Source organism: Aristolochia californica, unplaced genomic scaffold, assembly GCF_029961685.1.
Source record: "Aristolochia californica isolate CCGP_79_NKW_82.1479 unplaced genomic scaffold, dmAriCali1.0.hap1 SCAF_15, whole genome shotgun sequence".
NCBI classification, from domain to species: Eukaryota; Viridiplantae; Streptophyta; class Magnoliopsida; order Piperales; family Aristolochiaceae; genus Aristolochia; species Aristolochia californica.
In genome coordinates, this window is record NW_027181826.1 from 15,751,315 (window position 1) to 15,766,829 (window position 15,515).

The window sequence follows — 15,515 nt, forward strand, 5'->3', positions numbered from 1 at the left end:
ACATCCAAAATGGAAATGCTCAAATGCTGAGAGTGATAATTCCAAAAAGTATCTCTGATTTTGAAGGATAGGCAAAAAGTGGGTAGTTTGGCTCTAGTAAATATCCAACCACACATTAACTTTAGAATTTAATTTTTTCTACTCCTTGAAATTTTGGGATCATTAGGTCATTTGCATCTTCATCATGTTTCTGGCATGCATACCCACCACATTTAAAACATGTTGGGATCAATTAGAAATCTCTTTCTTATAAAATTCCACCTAGCCATTAGGGGTTGTACTAGTGGAATTTCCCAAACATGGATAACAAAACTTTTGAGTTTATTTTTTGTGCGTGAAATAATTTTCTTCACTTACATTTATTATAGTTGTTAAATTTTATTGCATACATGAAGTCTAAAATTTTCGATTTGTTGTGATTGTTTTGTTTACGAGAAAAGTGGGACAAGTTTGGTTTTGGAAAAAAATTTAACATCCAAAATGGAAATGCTCAAATGCTGAGAGAAATAATTCCAAAAATTATCTCTGATTTTGAAGGATAGGCAAAAAGTTGGTAGATTGGCTCTATCCAACCACACGTAAACTTTAGAATTTAATTTTTTCTACTCCTTGAAATTTTTGGATCATTAGGTCATTCACATCTTCAACATGTTTCTGGAATGCATACCCACCACATTTAAAACATGTTAGGATCAATTAGAAATCCCTTTCTTATAAACTTCCACCAAGCTAATCGGGATTGTACTAGTGGAATTTCCCAAACATGGATAACAAAACTTTGGAGTTCGTTTTTAGTGTGTGAAACAATTTTCTTCACGTACATTTATTATAGTTTTCAAATTTTTTTAATACATGAACTCTAAAATTTTCATTTTTTTGTGATCATTTTGTTTACGAGAAATGTGGGACAAGTTTGGATTTGAAAAAAAATTTAACATCCAAAATGGAAATGCATAAGTGCTGAGAGAGATAATTACTAAAAGTTTCTCTGATTTTGAAGGATAGGCAAAAAGTGGGTTGTTTGGCTCTGGTAAATATCCAAACTCACGTAAACTTGGGAATTTAATTTTTCTACTCCTTGAAATTTTTGGATCATTAGGTCATTTTTCATTTTCAACATGTTTCTGGCACACCCACCACATTTAAAACATGTTGGGATCAATTAGAAATCTCTTTCTTATAAAATTCCACCAAGCTATTAGCGGTTGTACTAGTGGAATTTCCCAAATATGGATAACAAAACTTTGGAGTTTATATTTTGTGCGTGAAATAATTTTCTTCACTTACATTTATTATAGTTTTCAAATTTTTTTGCATACTTGAAGTCTAAAATTTTTATTTCGTTGTGATCGTTTTGTTTACGAGAAAAGCGGGACAAGTTTGGTTTTGAAAAAAAATTTAACATCCAAAATGGAAATGCTCAAATGCTGAGAGAGATAATTCCAAAAAGTATCTCTAATTTTGAAGGATAGGCAAAAAGTGGGTAGTTTGGCTCTAGTAAATATCTAACCACACATTAACTTTAGAATTTAATTTTTTCTAGTCTTTGAAAATTTTGGATCATTAGGTCATTTGCATCTTCATGATGTTTCTGGCTTGCATACCCACCACATTTAAAACATGTTGGGATCAATTAGAAATCTCTTTCTTATAAAATTCCACCAAGCCATTAGTGGTTGTACTAGTGGAATTTCCCAATCGTGGATAACAAAACTTTGGAGTTTATTTTTTGTGCGTGAAATAATTTTCTTCACTTATATTTATTATAGTTGTTAAATTTTTTTGCATACATGAAGTCTAAAATTTTCATTTTGTTGTGATCGTTTTGTTTACAAGAAAAGTGGGAAAAGTTTGGTTTTGGAAAAAAATAATACGTCCAAAATGGAAATGCTCAAATGCTGAGAGAGATAATTCCAAATATTATCTCTGATTTTGAAGGATAGGCAAAAAGTTGGTAGTTTGGCTCTAGTAAATATCCAACCACACGTAAACTTTAGAATTTAATTTTTTCTACTCTTTGAAATTTTTGGATCATTAGGTCATTCGTATCTTCAACATGTTTTTGGAATGCATACCCACCACATTTAAAACATGTTAGGATCAATTAGAAATCCCTTTCTGATAAACTTCCACCAAGCTAATCGGCATTGTACTAGTGGAATTTCCGAAACATGGATAACAAAACTTTGGAGTTCATTTTTACCGTGTGAAAAAATTTTCTTCACTTACATTTATTATAGTTTTCAAATTTTTTTGCATACATGAACTCTAAAATTTTCATATTGTTGTGATCGTTTTGTTTACGAGAAATGTGGGACAAGTTTGGATTTGAAAAAAAAATTAACATCCAAAATGGATATGCACAAGTGCAGAGAGAGATAATTACTAAAAGTTTCTCAGATTTTGAAGAATAGGCAAAAAGTTGGTTGTTTGGCTTTGTTAAATATCCAACCACACGTTAACTTGAGAATTTAATTTTTTCTATTCCTTGTAATTTTTGGATCTTTAGGTCATTTGCATCTTCAACATGTTTCTAGCATGCATACCCACCACATTTAAAACATGTTAGGATCAATTAGAAATCTCTTTCATATAAAATTCCATCAAGCTATTAGGGGTTGTACTAGTTGAATTTCCAAACAAGGATAACCAAACTTTGGAGTACATTTTTAGTGCGTCAAATAATTTTCATCAGTTACATTTATTATGGTTTTCAAATTTTTTTGCATACATGAACTCTAAAATTTTCATTTTGTTTTCGAGAAAAGTTGAAATTTGAAAAAAAGTTTTAACCTCCAAAATGGAAATGCACAAATGCTGAGAGAGATAATTCCAAAAAGTATCGCTGATTTTGAAGGATAGGCAAAAAGTGGGTTGTTTGGCTCTGGTAAATATCCAACCACATGTTAACTTGAGAATTTAATTTTTTCTACTCCTTGAAATTTTTGGATCATTAGGTCATTTGCATTTTCAACATGTTTCTGGGATGCATACCCACCATATTTAAAACTTGTTGGTATCAATTAGAAATCTCTTTCTTATAAAATTCCACCAAGCTATTAGGGGTTGTACTAGTGGAGTTTCCCAAACATGGATAACAAAACTTTGGAGTTTATTTTTTGTGCATGAAATAATTTTCTTCAGTTACATTTATTATAGTTTTCAAATTTTTTTGCATACTTGAAGTCTAAAATTTTCATTTTGTTGTGATCGTTTTGTTTACGAGAAAAGTGGGACAAGTTTGGTTTTGAAAAAAAAATAACATCCAAAATGGAAATGCTCAAATGCTGAGAGAGATAATTCCAAAAAGTATCTATGATTTTGAACGATAGGCAGAAAGTAGGTAGTTTGGCTCTAGTAAATATCCAACCACACGTTAACTTTAGAATTTAATTTTTTCTACTCCTTGAAATTTTTGGATCATTAGGTCATTTCATCTTCAACATGTTTCTGGCATGCCTACCCACCACATTTAAAACATGTTAGGATCAATTAGAAATCTCTTTCTTATAAACTTCCACCAAGCTAATCGGGATTGTACTAGTGGAATTTCCCAAACATAGATAACAAAACTTTGGAGTTCATTTTTAGTGTTTGAAACAATTTTCTTCTCTTACATTTATTATAGTTTTCAATTTTTTTTGCATACAAGAAGTGTAAAATTTTCATTTTGTTGTGTTCGTTTTGTTTACGAGAAAAGTGGGATAAGTTTTGTTTTGAAAAAAAATTTAACATCCAAAATGGCAATGCTCATATGTTGAGAGAGATAATTCCAAAAAGTATCTCTGATTTTGAATGATAGGCAAAAAGTGGGTAGTTTGGCACTAGTAAATATCCAACCACATGTTAACTTTAGAATTTAATTTTTTCTACTCCTTGAAATTTTTGGATCATCAGGTCATTTGCATCTTCTACATGTTTCTTGCATGCATACCCACCACATTTATAACATGTTAGGATCAATTAGAAATCTCTTTCTTATAAACTTCCACGAAGCTAATCGGGATTGTACTAGTGGAATTTCCAAAACATGGATAACAAAACTTTGGAGTTCATATTTAGTGTGTGAAACAATTTTCTTTTCTTACATTTATGATAGTTTCCAAATTTTTTTACATACATGAACAACAAAATTTTCATTTTGTTGTGGTCGTTTTGTTTACGAGAAAAGTGGGACAATTTTGGATTTAAAAAAAAATTAACATCCAATATGTAAATGCACAAGCGCAGAGAGAGATAATTCCAAAAAGTATCGCTGATTTTGAAGGATAGGCAAAAAGTGGGTTGTTTGGCTCTGGTAAATATCCAACCACACGTTAACTTGAGAATTTAATTTTTTCCACTCCTTGAAATTTATGGATCATTAGGTCATTGGCATCTTCAACATGTTTCTAGAATGCATACTCACCACATTTAAAACATGTTAGGATCAATTAGAAATCTCTTTCTTATAAAATTCAGCCAAGCTATTAAGGGTTGTACTAGTGGAAATTCCCAAACATGGATAACCAAACTTTTGAGTACATTTTTTGTGTGTCAAATAATTTTCAACACTTACATTTATTATAGTTTTCAAATTTTTTTGTATACATCAATTCTAAAATTTAATTTTGTTTAGAGAAAAGTTTGGATTTGAAAAAAAATTGAACATCCAAAATGGAAATGCACAAATGCTGAGAGAGATAATTCCAAAAAGTATCTCTGATTTTGAAGGACAGGCAAAAACTTGGTTGTTTGGCTCTGGTAAATATCAACCAAAGGTTAACTAGAGAATTTAATTTTTTCTACTCGAAATTTTTGGATCATTAGGTCATTTGCATCTTCAACATGTTTCTGGCATGCATATCCACTGCATTTAAAACATGTTAGGATCAATTAGAAAACTCTTTCTTATAAAATTCCACAGAACTATTAGGGATTGTACTAGTGGAATTTCCCAAACATGGATAACAAAACTTTGGAGTTTATTTTTTGTGCATGAAATAATTTTCTTCACTTACATCAATTATAGATATCAAATTTTTTGCATACATGAAGTCTAAAATTTTCATTTTGTTGTGATCGTTTTGTTTACGAGAAAAGTGGGACAAGTTTGGATTTGAAAAAAAATTGAACATCCAAAATGGAAATGCACAAGTTCAGAGAGAGATAATTACGAAAAGTTTCTCTGATTTTGAAGGATAGGCAAAAAGTGGGTTGTTTGCCTCTGGTAAATATCCAACCACACGTTAACTTGAGAATTTAATTTTTACTAGTCCTTGAAATTTTTGGATCCCTAGGTCATTTGTATCTTTAACATGTTTCTGGCATGCATACCCACCACATTTTAAACATGTTAGGATCAATTAGAAATCTTTTTCTTATAAAATTCCACCAAACTCTTAGGGGTTGTATTAGTGGAATTTCCCAAACAAGGATAACAAAACCATGGAGTTCATTTTTAGTGCGTGAAATAATTTTCTTCACTTAGATTTATAATAGTTTTCAAAAGTTTTTGCATACATGAACTCTAAAATTTTCATTTTGTTGTGATCATTTTTGTTTACGAGAAAAATGGGAAAAGTTTGGATTTGAAAAAAAATTTAACATAAAAAATGGAAATGCATAAGTGCTGAGAGAGATAATTCAAAAAAGTACCTCTGATTTTGAAGGATAGGCAAAAAGTGGGTTGTTTGGCTCTGGTAAAAATGACACACACGTTAGCTTGAAAATCTAATTTTTTCTACTCCTTGATAGTTTTGGATCATTAGGACATTTGCATCTTCAACATGTTTCTGGCAAGCAAACCCACCCATTTAAAACATGTTAGGATCAATTAGAATATCTTTCTTATAAATTTCCACCAAGCTATTTGGGGTTGTACTAGTGGAATTTCCCAAAAAGGATAACAAAACCGTGGAGTTCATTTTTTGTGCGTGAAATAATTTTCTTCACTTACATTTATAATAGTTTTCAATTTTTTTTGCATACATGAACTCTAAAATTTTCATTTTGTTGTGATCGTTTTGTTTACGAGAAAAGTGGAACAAGTTTGGATTTGAAAAAAAATTTAACATCCAAAATGGAAATGCACAAATACGGAGAGATAATTCCAAAAAGTATTTCTGATTTTAAAGGATAGGCAAAAAGTGGGTAGTTTGGCTCTAGTAAATATCCAACCACACGTTAACTTGAGAATTTAATTTTTTCTACTCCTTGAAATTTTTGGATCATTAGGTCATATCCATCTTCAACATGTTTCTGGCATGCATACCCACCACATTTAAAACATGTTAGGATCAATTAGAAATCTCTTTCTTATAAAATCCCACCAAGCTATTAGGGGTTGTACTTGTGGAATTTCCCAAACAATGATAACAAAACTTTGAAGTTCATTTTTAGAGCGTGAAATAATTTTTTTCACGTACATTTATTATAGTATTCTATCTTTTTTGCATACTTGATTTCCAAAATTATCATTTTGTTGACATCGTTTTGTTTACGAGAAAAGAGGGACACATTGGGATTTGAAAAAAAATTTAACATCCCAAATGGAAACGCACAAATGCTGAGAGAGATAATTCCAAAAAGGTTCTCTGATTTTGAAGGATAGGAAAAAAGTGGGTTGTTTGGCTCTGGAAATCACCAACCACTCATTAACCTGAGAATTTAATTATTTCTACTCCTAGAAATTTTTGGATCATTAGGTCATTTCCATCTTGAACATGTTTTTGGCATGCATACACACCACATTTAAACCATGTTAGGATCAATTAAAAATCTCTTTCTTATAAAATTCCACCAAGCTATTAGGGGTTGTACTAGTGGAATTTCCCAAACATGGATAACAAAACTTTGGAGATCATTTTTAGTGCATGGAATAATTTTCTTCACTCACATATGATATAGTTTTCAAATTTTTTTGCATACATGAACTCTAAATTTTTCATTTTGTTGTGATTGTTTTGTTTACGAGAAAAGTGGGACAAATTTGGATTTGAAAAAAAATTGAACATCCCAAATGGAAATGCACAAATGCTGAGAGATATAATTCCAAAAAGGTTCTCTGACTTTAAAGGATAGGCAAAAAGTGGGTTGTTTGGCCATGGTAAATATCCAACCACACGTTAACTTGACAATTTAATTTTTTCAACTCCTTGAAATTTTAGGATCATTAGGTCATTTGCATCTTCAACATATTTCTTCCATGCATACCCACCACATTTAAAACATGTTAGGATCATTAAGAAATCTCTTTCTTATAAAATTCCACCAAGCTATTAGGGGTTGTACTAGTGGAATTTCCCAAACATGGATAACAAAACTTTGAAGTTGATTTTTAGTGCATGAAATAATTTTCTTCACTTACATTTATTATAGTTTTTTATTTTTTTTGCATACATGAACTCTAAAATTTCCATTTTTTTTATCGTTTTGTTTACAAGAAAAGTGGGACAAGTTTGGATTTGGAAAAAAATTGAACATCCCAAATGGAAATGCACAAATTCTAAGAGAGATGATTCCAAAAAGGTTCTCTGACTTTAAAGGTTAAGCAAAAAGTAGGTTGTTTGGCCCTGGTAAATATCCAACCACACGTTAACCTGAGAATTTAATTTTTTCTACTCCTTGAAATTTTTGGATCATTAGGTCATTTGCATCTTCAACATATTTCTTCCATGCATACCCACTACATTTAAAACATGTTAGGATCATTAAGAAATCTCTTTCTTATAAAATTCCACCAAGCTATTAGGGGTTGTACTAGTGGAATTTCCCAAACATGGATAACAAAACTTTGGAGTTGATTTTTAGTGCATGAAATAATTTTCTTCACTTACATTTATTATAGTTTTTAATTTTTTTGCATACATGAACTCTAAAATTTCCATTTTTTCTATCGTTTTGTTTACAAGAAAAGTGGGACAAGTTTGGATTTGGAAAAAAATTGAACATCCCAAATGGAAATGCACAAATTCTAAGAGAGATAATTCCAAAAAGGTTCTCTGACTTTAAAGGATAAGCAAAAAGTAGGTTGTTTGGCCCTGGTAAATATCCAACCACACGTTAACCTGAGAATTTAATTTTTTCTACTCCTTGAAATTTTAGGATCATTAGGTCTTTGCATCTTCAACATGTTTTTGGCATGCATACACACCACATTTAAGACATGTTAGGATCAATTAAAAATCTCTTTCTTATAAAATTCCACCAAGGTATTAGGGATTGTACTAGTGGAATTACCCAAACATGGACAACAAGACTTTGGATTTCATTTCTAGTGAGTGGAATAATTTTTTTCACTTAAATTTATTATACTTTTCAAATTGTTTTGCGTACATGAACTCTAAAATTTTCATTTTGTTGTGATCATTTAGTTGACGAGAAAAGTGGGACAAGTTTGGATTTGAAAAAAAATTGAACATCCAAAATGGAAATCAAAATATGCTGAGAGAGATAATTCCAAAAAGTTTCTCTAATTTTGAAGGATAGGCAAAAAGTGGGTTGCTTAGCTCTGGTAAATATCCAACCACACGTAAACTTGAGAATTTAATTTTTTCTACTCCTTGAAATTTTTAGATCATTAGGTCATTTGCATCTTCAACATATTTCTGGCATGCATACCCACCACATTTAAAACATGTTTGGATCAATTAGAAATCTATTTCTTATAAAATTTCCTCCAAGCTATTAGGGGTTGTACTAGTGGAATTTCCCAAACATGGATAAAAAAATTTGGAGTTCCTTTTTAGTGATTGAAATAATTTTCTTCACTTACATTTATTATAGTTTTCAATTTTTTTGCATACATGAACTCTAAAATTTTCATTTTGTTGTGATCGTTTTGTTTACGAGAAAAGTGGCACAAGTTTGGATTTGAAAAAAAATTGAACATCCCAAATGATCATGCACAAATGCTGAAAGAGATAATTCCAAAAAGTTTCTCTGACTTTAAATTATAGGCAAAAAGTGGGTTGTTTGGCTCTGGTAAATATCCAACCACACGTTAACCTTAGAATTTAATTTTTTCTACTCCTTGAAATTTTAGGATCATTAGGTCATTTGCATCTTCAACATGTTTTTGGCATGCATACTCACCACATTTAAAACATGTTAGGATCAATTAAAAACCTCTTTCTTATAAAATTTCACCAAGGTATTTGGGATTGTACTAGTGGAACTACCCAAACATACATAACAAAACTTTGGATTTTATTTTAAGTGCGTGGAATAATTTTTTTCACTTAAATTTATTATACTTTTAAATGTTTTTTGCGTACATGAACGCAAAAATTTTCTTTTTGTTGTGATCATTTTGTTAACGAGAAAGTGGGACAAGTTTGGATTTGAAAAAAAATTGAACATCCAAAATGGAAATCCAAATATGCTGAGAGAGATAATTCCAAAAAGTATCTCTAATTTTGAAGGATAGGCAAAAAGTGGGTTGTTTAGCTTTGGTTAATATCCAACCACACGTTAACTTGAGAGTTTAATTTTTTCTACTCCTTGAAATTTTTAGATCATTAGGTCATTTGCATCTTCAACATATTTCTGGCATGCATACCCACCACATTTAAAACATGTTAAGAACAATTATAAATCTCTTTCTTATAAAATTCCACCAAGCTATTAGGGGTTGTATTAGTGGAATTTCCCAAACATGGATAACAAAACATTGGAGTTCATTTTTAGTGGGTGAAATAATTTTCTTGACTTACATTTATTATAGTTTTCAAATTTTTTTCTATACAAGAAGTCTAAAATTTTCATTTTGTTGTGATCGTTTTGTTTACGAGAAAAGTGGCACAAGTTTGGATTTGAAAAAAAATTGAACATCCAAAATGGAAATGCACAAAAGCTGAGAGAGATAATTCCAAAAAGTATCTCTAATTTTGAAGGATAGGTAAAAAGTGGGTTGTTTGGCTCTGGTAAATATCCAACCACACGTTAACTTGAGAATTTAATTTTTTCTACTCCTTGAATTTTTTGGATCATTAGGTCATTTTCATCTTCAACATGTTTCTGGCATGCATACCCTCCACATTTAAAACAAGTTAGGATCAATTAGAAATCTCTTTCTCTTAAAATTCCACCAACCTATTAGGGGTTGTACTAGTGGAATTTCCCAAACATGGATAATAAAACTTTGGAGTTTATTTTTTGTGTGTGAAATAATTTTCTTCACTTACATCTATTATAGTTTTCAAATTTTGTTGCATACATGAAGTCTAAAATTTTCATTTTGTTGTGATCGTTTTGTTTACGAGAAAAGTGGGACAAGTTTGGTTTTGAAAAAAAATTTAACATCCAAAATGGAAATGCTCAAATGCTAAGAGAGATAATTCCAAAAACTATCTCTGATTTTGAGAGATAGTCAAAAAGTGTGTAGTTTGGCCCTAGTAAATATCCAACCACACGTTAACTTCAGAATTTAATTTTTTTTACTCCAAATTTTTGGAACATTAGGTCATTTCCATCTTCAACATGTTTCTGGTATGCATACCCACCACATTTAAAACATGTTAGGATCAATTAGAAATATTTTTCTTAAAAAATTTCACCAAGCTATTAGGGGTTGTACTTGTGAAATTTCCCAAACAAGGATAACAAAACTTTGAAGTTCATTTTTAGAGCGTGAAATAATTTTTTTCACGTACATTTATTATAGTATTCTTTTTTTTTTTGCATACTTGATTTCAGAAATTTTCATTTGGTTGTGATCGTTTTGTTTACGAGAAAAGTGGGACACATTTGGATTTAAAAAAAAATTTAACATCCCAAATGGAAATGAACAAATGCTGAGAGAGATAATTCCAAAAAGTAACTCTGATTTTGAACGATAGGCAAAAAGTGGGTTGTTTGGCTTTGGTAAATATCCAACCACATGTTAACTTGAGTATATAATTTTTTCTACTCCTTGAAATTTTTGGATCATTAGGTCATTTGCATCTTCAAGATGTTTCTGGCATGCATACCCACCATATTTGAAACATGTTAGGATCAATTAGAAATCTCTTTCTTATAAAGTTCCACCAAGCTATCAGGGGTTGTACAAGTGGAATTTCCCAAACAAGGATAACAAAACTTTGGAGTTCATTTTTAGTGCGTGAAATAATTTTCTTCACTGACTTTTAGTATAGTTTTCAAATTTTTTTGCATACATGAACTCTAAAATTTTCATTTTGTTGTGATCGTTTAGTTTACGAGAAAAGTGGGACAAGTATGGATTTGAAAAAAACTGAACATCCAAAATGGAAATGAACAAGTGCTGAGAGAGATAATTCCAAAAAGTATCTATGATTTTGAAGGATAGACAAAAAGTGGGTGATTTGGCTTTGGCAAATATCCAACCACACGTTAACTTGAGAATTGAATTTTATCAACTTCATGAAATTTTTGGATCATTAGGTCATTTGCATCTTCAACATGTTTCTTGCATGAATACCCACCACATGTAAAACATGTTAGGATCAATTAGAAATCTCTTTCTTATAAAATTCCACCAAGTTGTTAAAGGTTGTACTAGTGGAATTACCCAAACATGGATAACAAAACTTTGGAGTTCATTTTTAGTTCATGGAATAATTTTCTTCACTTCCATTTATTATAGTTTTCAAATTTTTTTGCATATATGAACTCTAAAATTTTCATTTTGTTGGGATCGTTTTGTTTACAAGAAAAGTGGGAAGAGTTTGGATTTGAAAAATAATTTCACATCCCAAATGAAAATGCACAAATACTGAGAGGGATAATTCAAAAAAGGTTCTCTGATTTATAAAGATAGGAAAAAAGTGGGTTGTTTGGCTCTGGTAAATATCCAACCACACGTTAACCTGAGAATTTAATTTTTCTACTCCTTGAAATTTTTGGATCATTAGGTCATTTGCATCTTACACATGTTTCTGGCATGCAAACACACCACAATTAAAACATGTTAGGATCAATTAAAAATCTCTTTCTTATAAAATTTCACCAAGCTATTAGGGGTTGTACTAGTGGAATTACCCAAACAGGGATAACAAAACTTTGTGGTTCATTTTTAGTGCGTGTTGTAATTTTCTTCACTGAAATTTATTATAGTTTTAAATTTTTTTTGCTTACATGAACTCTAAAACTTTCATTTTGTTGTGGTCGTTTTGTTAACGAGAAAAGTGGGACAAGTTTGGATTTGAAAAAAAATTGAACATCCAAAATGGAAATGCACAAAAGCTGAGAGAGATAATTCCAAAAAGTATCTCTAACTTTGAACGAAAAGCAAAAAGTGGGTTGTTTGGCTCTGGTAAATATCCAACCACACGTTAACTTGAAAATTTAATTTTTTCTTCTCCTTGAAATTTTTGGATCATTAGGTCATTTGCATCTTCAACATATTTCTGGCATGCATACCCACCACATTTAAAACATGTTAGGATCAATTAGAAATCTCTTTCTTATAAAATTCCACCCAGATATTAGGGGTTGTACTAGTGGAATTTTTCAAACATGGATAACAAAACTTTGGAGTTCATTTTTAGTGCGTGAAATAATTTTCTTCACTTACATTTATTATAGTTTTCAAATTTTTTTGCATACATGAAGTCTAAAATTTTCATTTTGTTGTGATCACTTTCTTTAAGAGAAAAGTGGGAGAAGTTTGCTTATGAAAAAAAATTTAACATCCAAAATGGAAATGCACAAATAGTGAGAGAGATAATTCCAAAAAATATCTCTGATTTTGAAGGATAGGCAAAAAGTGGGTAGTTTGGCTCTAATAAATATCCAACCACACGTTAACTTGAGTATTTAATTTTTTCTACACCTTGAAATTTTTGGATCATTAGGTCATTTGCATCTTCAACATGTTTCTTCCATGCATACCCACCACATTTAAAACATGTTAGGATCAATTAGAAATCTCTTTCTTATAAACTTCCACAAAACTAATCGGGATTGTACTAGTGGAATTTCCAAACAAGGATAACAAATCTTCGGAGTTCATTTTTAGTGCATGAAATAATTTTCTTCACTTACATTTATTATAGTTTTACAAATTCTTTTGCATACATGAACTCTAAAATTTTCATTTTGTTGTGATCGTTTTGTTTACGAGAAATGTGGGACAAGTTTGGATTTGAAAAGAAATTGAACATCCAAAATGGAAATGCACAAGTGCTGAGAGAGATAATTCCAAAACTTTTCTCTAATTTTGAAGGATAGGAAAAAAAGTGGGTTGTTTGGCTATGGTAAATATCCAACCGCACGTTAACTTGAGAATTTAATTTTTTCTACTCCTTGAATTTTTTGATCATTAGGTCATTTGCATCTTCAACAAGTTTCTGGCTTGCATACCCACCTCATTCAAAACATGCTAGTATCAATTCGAAATCTCTTTCTTATAAAATTCCACCAAGCTATTAGGGGTTACTATAGTGGAATTTCCCAAACATGGAAAACAAAACTTTGGAGCTCATTTTTAGTGTGTGAAATAATTTTCTTCACTTACATTTATTATAGTTTTCAATTTTTTTTGTATACCTGAACTCTTAAATTTTCATTTTGTTGTTATCATTTTGTTTACGAGTAAAATGGGAGAAGTTTGGATTTGAAAAAAAAGTAAACATCTAAAATGGAAAAGTACAAGTGCTGAGACAGATAATTCAAAAAAGTATGTCTGATTTTGAAGGATAGGCAAAAAGTGGGTTGTTTGGCTCTGGTAAATATCCAACAACCCCTTAGCTTGAGAATTTAATTTTTTCTTCTCCTTAAAATTTTTGGATCATTAGGTCATTTGCATCTTCAACAGGTTTCTGGCACTCCTCACCACATTTGAAACATGTTAGGATCAATTAGAAATCTCTTTCTTATAAAATTCCACCAAGCTATTAGGGTTTGTACTAGTGGAATTTCCTAAACATGGATAACAATACATTGGAGTTCATTTTTAGTGCGTGAAATAATTTTCTTCACTCAAATTTATTATAATTTTAAAATTAATTTGCATGCATGAACTCTAAAATTTTCATTTTGTTGTGATTGTTTTGTTTACGAAAAAAGTGGGACAAGTTTGGATTTGAAAAAAAATTGAACATCCAAAATGGAAATGCACAAGTGTTGAGAGAGATAATTCAAAAAAGTATCTCTAATTTTGAAGGATAGGCAAAAAGTGGCTTGTTTGGCTCTGTAAACATCCAACCACAGTTAGCTTGAGAATTTAATTTTTTCTTCTCCTTGAAATTTTTGGATCTTTAGGTCATTCACATCTTCAACAGGTTTCTGGCATGCCTACACACCACATTTAAAACATGTTAGGATCAATTAGAAATCTCTTTCTTATAAAATTCCACCAAGCTATTACGGGTTGTACTAGTGGAATTTTCCAAACATGGATAACAAAACTTTGGAGTTCATTTTTAGTGCGTGAAATATTTTTCTTCACTCACATTTATTATAGTTTTCAAATTTTTTTGCAAACATGAACTCTAAAATTTTAATTTTGTTGTGATCGTTTTGTTAACGAGAAAGTGGGACAAGTTTGGATTTGAAAGAAAATTGAACAAACAAAAATGAAATGAACAAGCGCTTGGAGAGATATTTCCAAAAAGTATCTCTGATTTTGAAGAATAGGCAAAAAATGTGTTGTTTGGCTTTGGTAAATATCCAACCACATGTTAGCTTGAGAATTTAATTTTTTCTACTCCTTCAAATTTTTGGATCATTAGGTCATTTGCATCTTCAAGATGTTTCTGGCATGCATACCCACCACATTTAAAACATGTTAGGATCAATTAGAAATCTTTTTTCTTAAAAGCTTCCACCAAGCTATTAGAGGGTTGTACTTGTGGAATTTCCCAAACAAGGATAACAAAACTTTGAAGTTCATTTTTAGAGCGTGAAATATTTTTTTTCACGTAGATTTCTTATAGTATTCTATTTTTTTTGCATACTTGATTTCCAAAATTTTCATTTTGTTGTGTTCGTTTTGTTTCCGAGAAAAGTGGGACACATTTGGATTTGAAAAAAAATTTATCATCCCAAATGGAAATGAACAAATACTGAGAGAGATAATTCCAAAAAGTAACTCTGATTTTGAAGGAGAGGCAAAAAGTGGGTTGTTTGGCTCTGGCAAATATCCAACCACACGTTAACTTGAGAATTTAATTTTTTCTATTGCATGAAATTTTTGGACCATTAGGTCATTTGCATTTTCAACATGTTTCTTGCATGAATACCCACCACATTTAAAACATGTTATGATCAATTAGAAATGTCTTTCTTATAAAATTCCACCAAGTTATTAGGGGTTGTACTAGTGGAATTACCCAAACATGGATAAAAAAACTTTGGAGTTAATTTTTAGTGCATGGAATAATTTTCTTCACTTACATTTATTATAGTTTTCAAATTTTTTTGAATATATGAACTCTTTAATTTTCATTTTGTTGAGTTCGTTTTATTTACGAGAAAACTGGGAAGAGTTTAGATTTGAAAAAAATTTAACATCCCAAATGAAAATTCACAAATGCTGAGAGAGATAATTCAAAAAAGGTTCTCTGATTTAT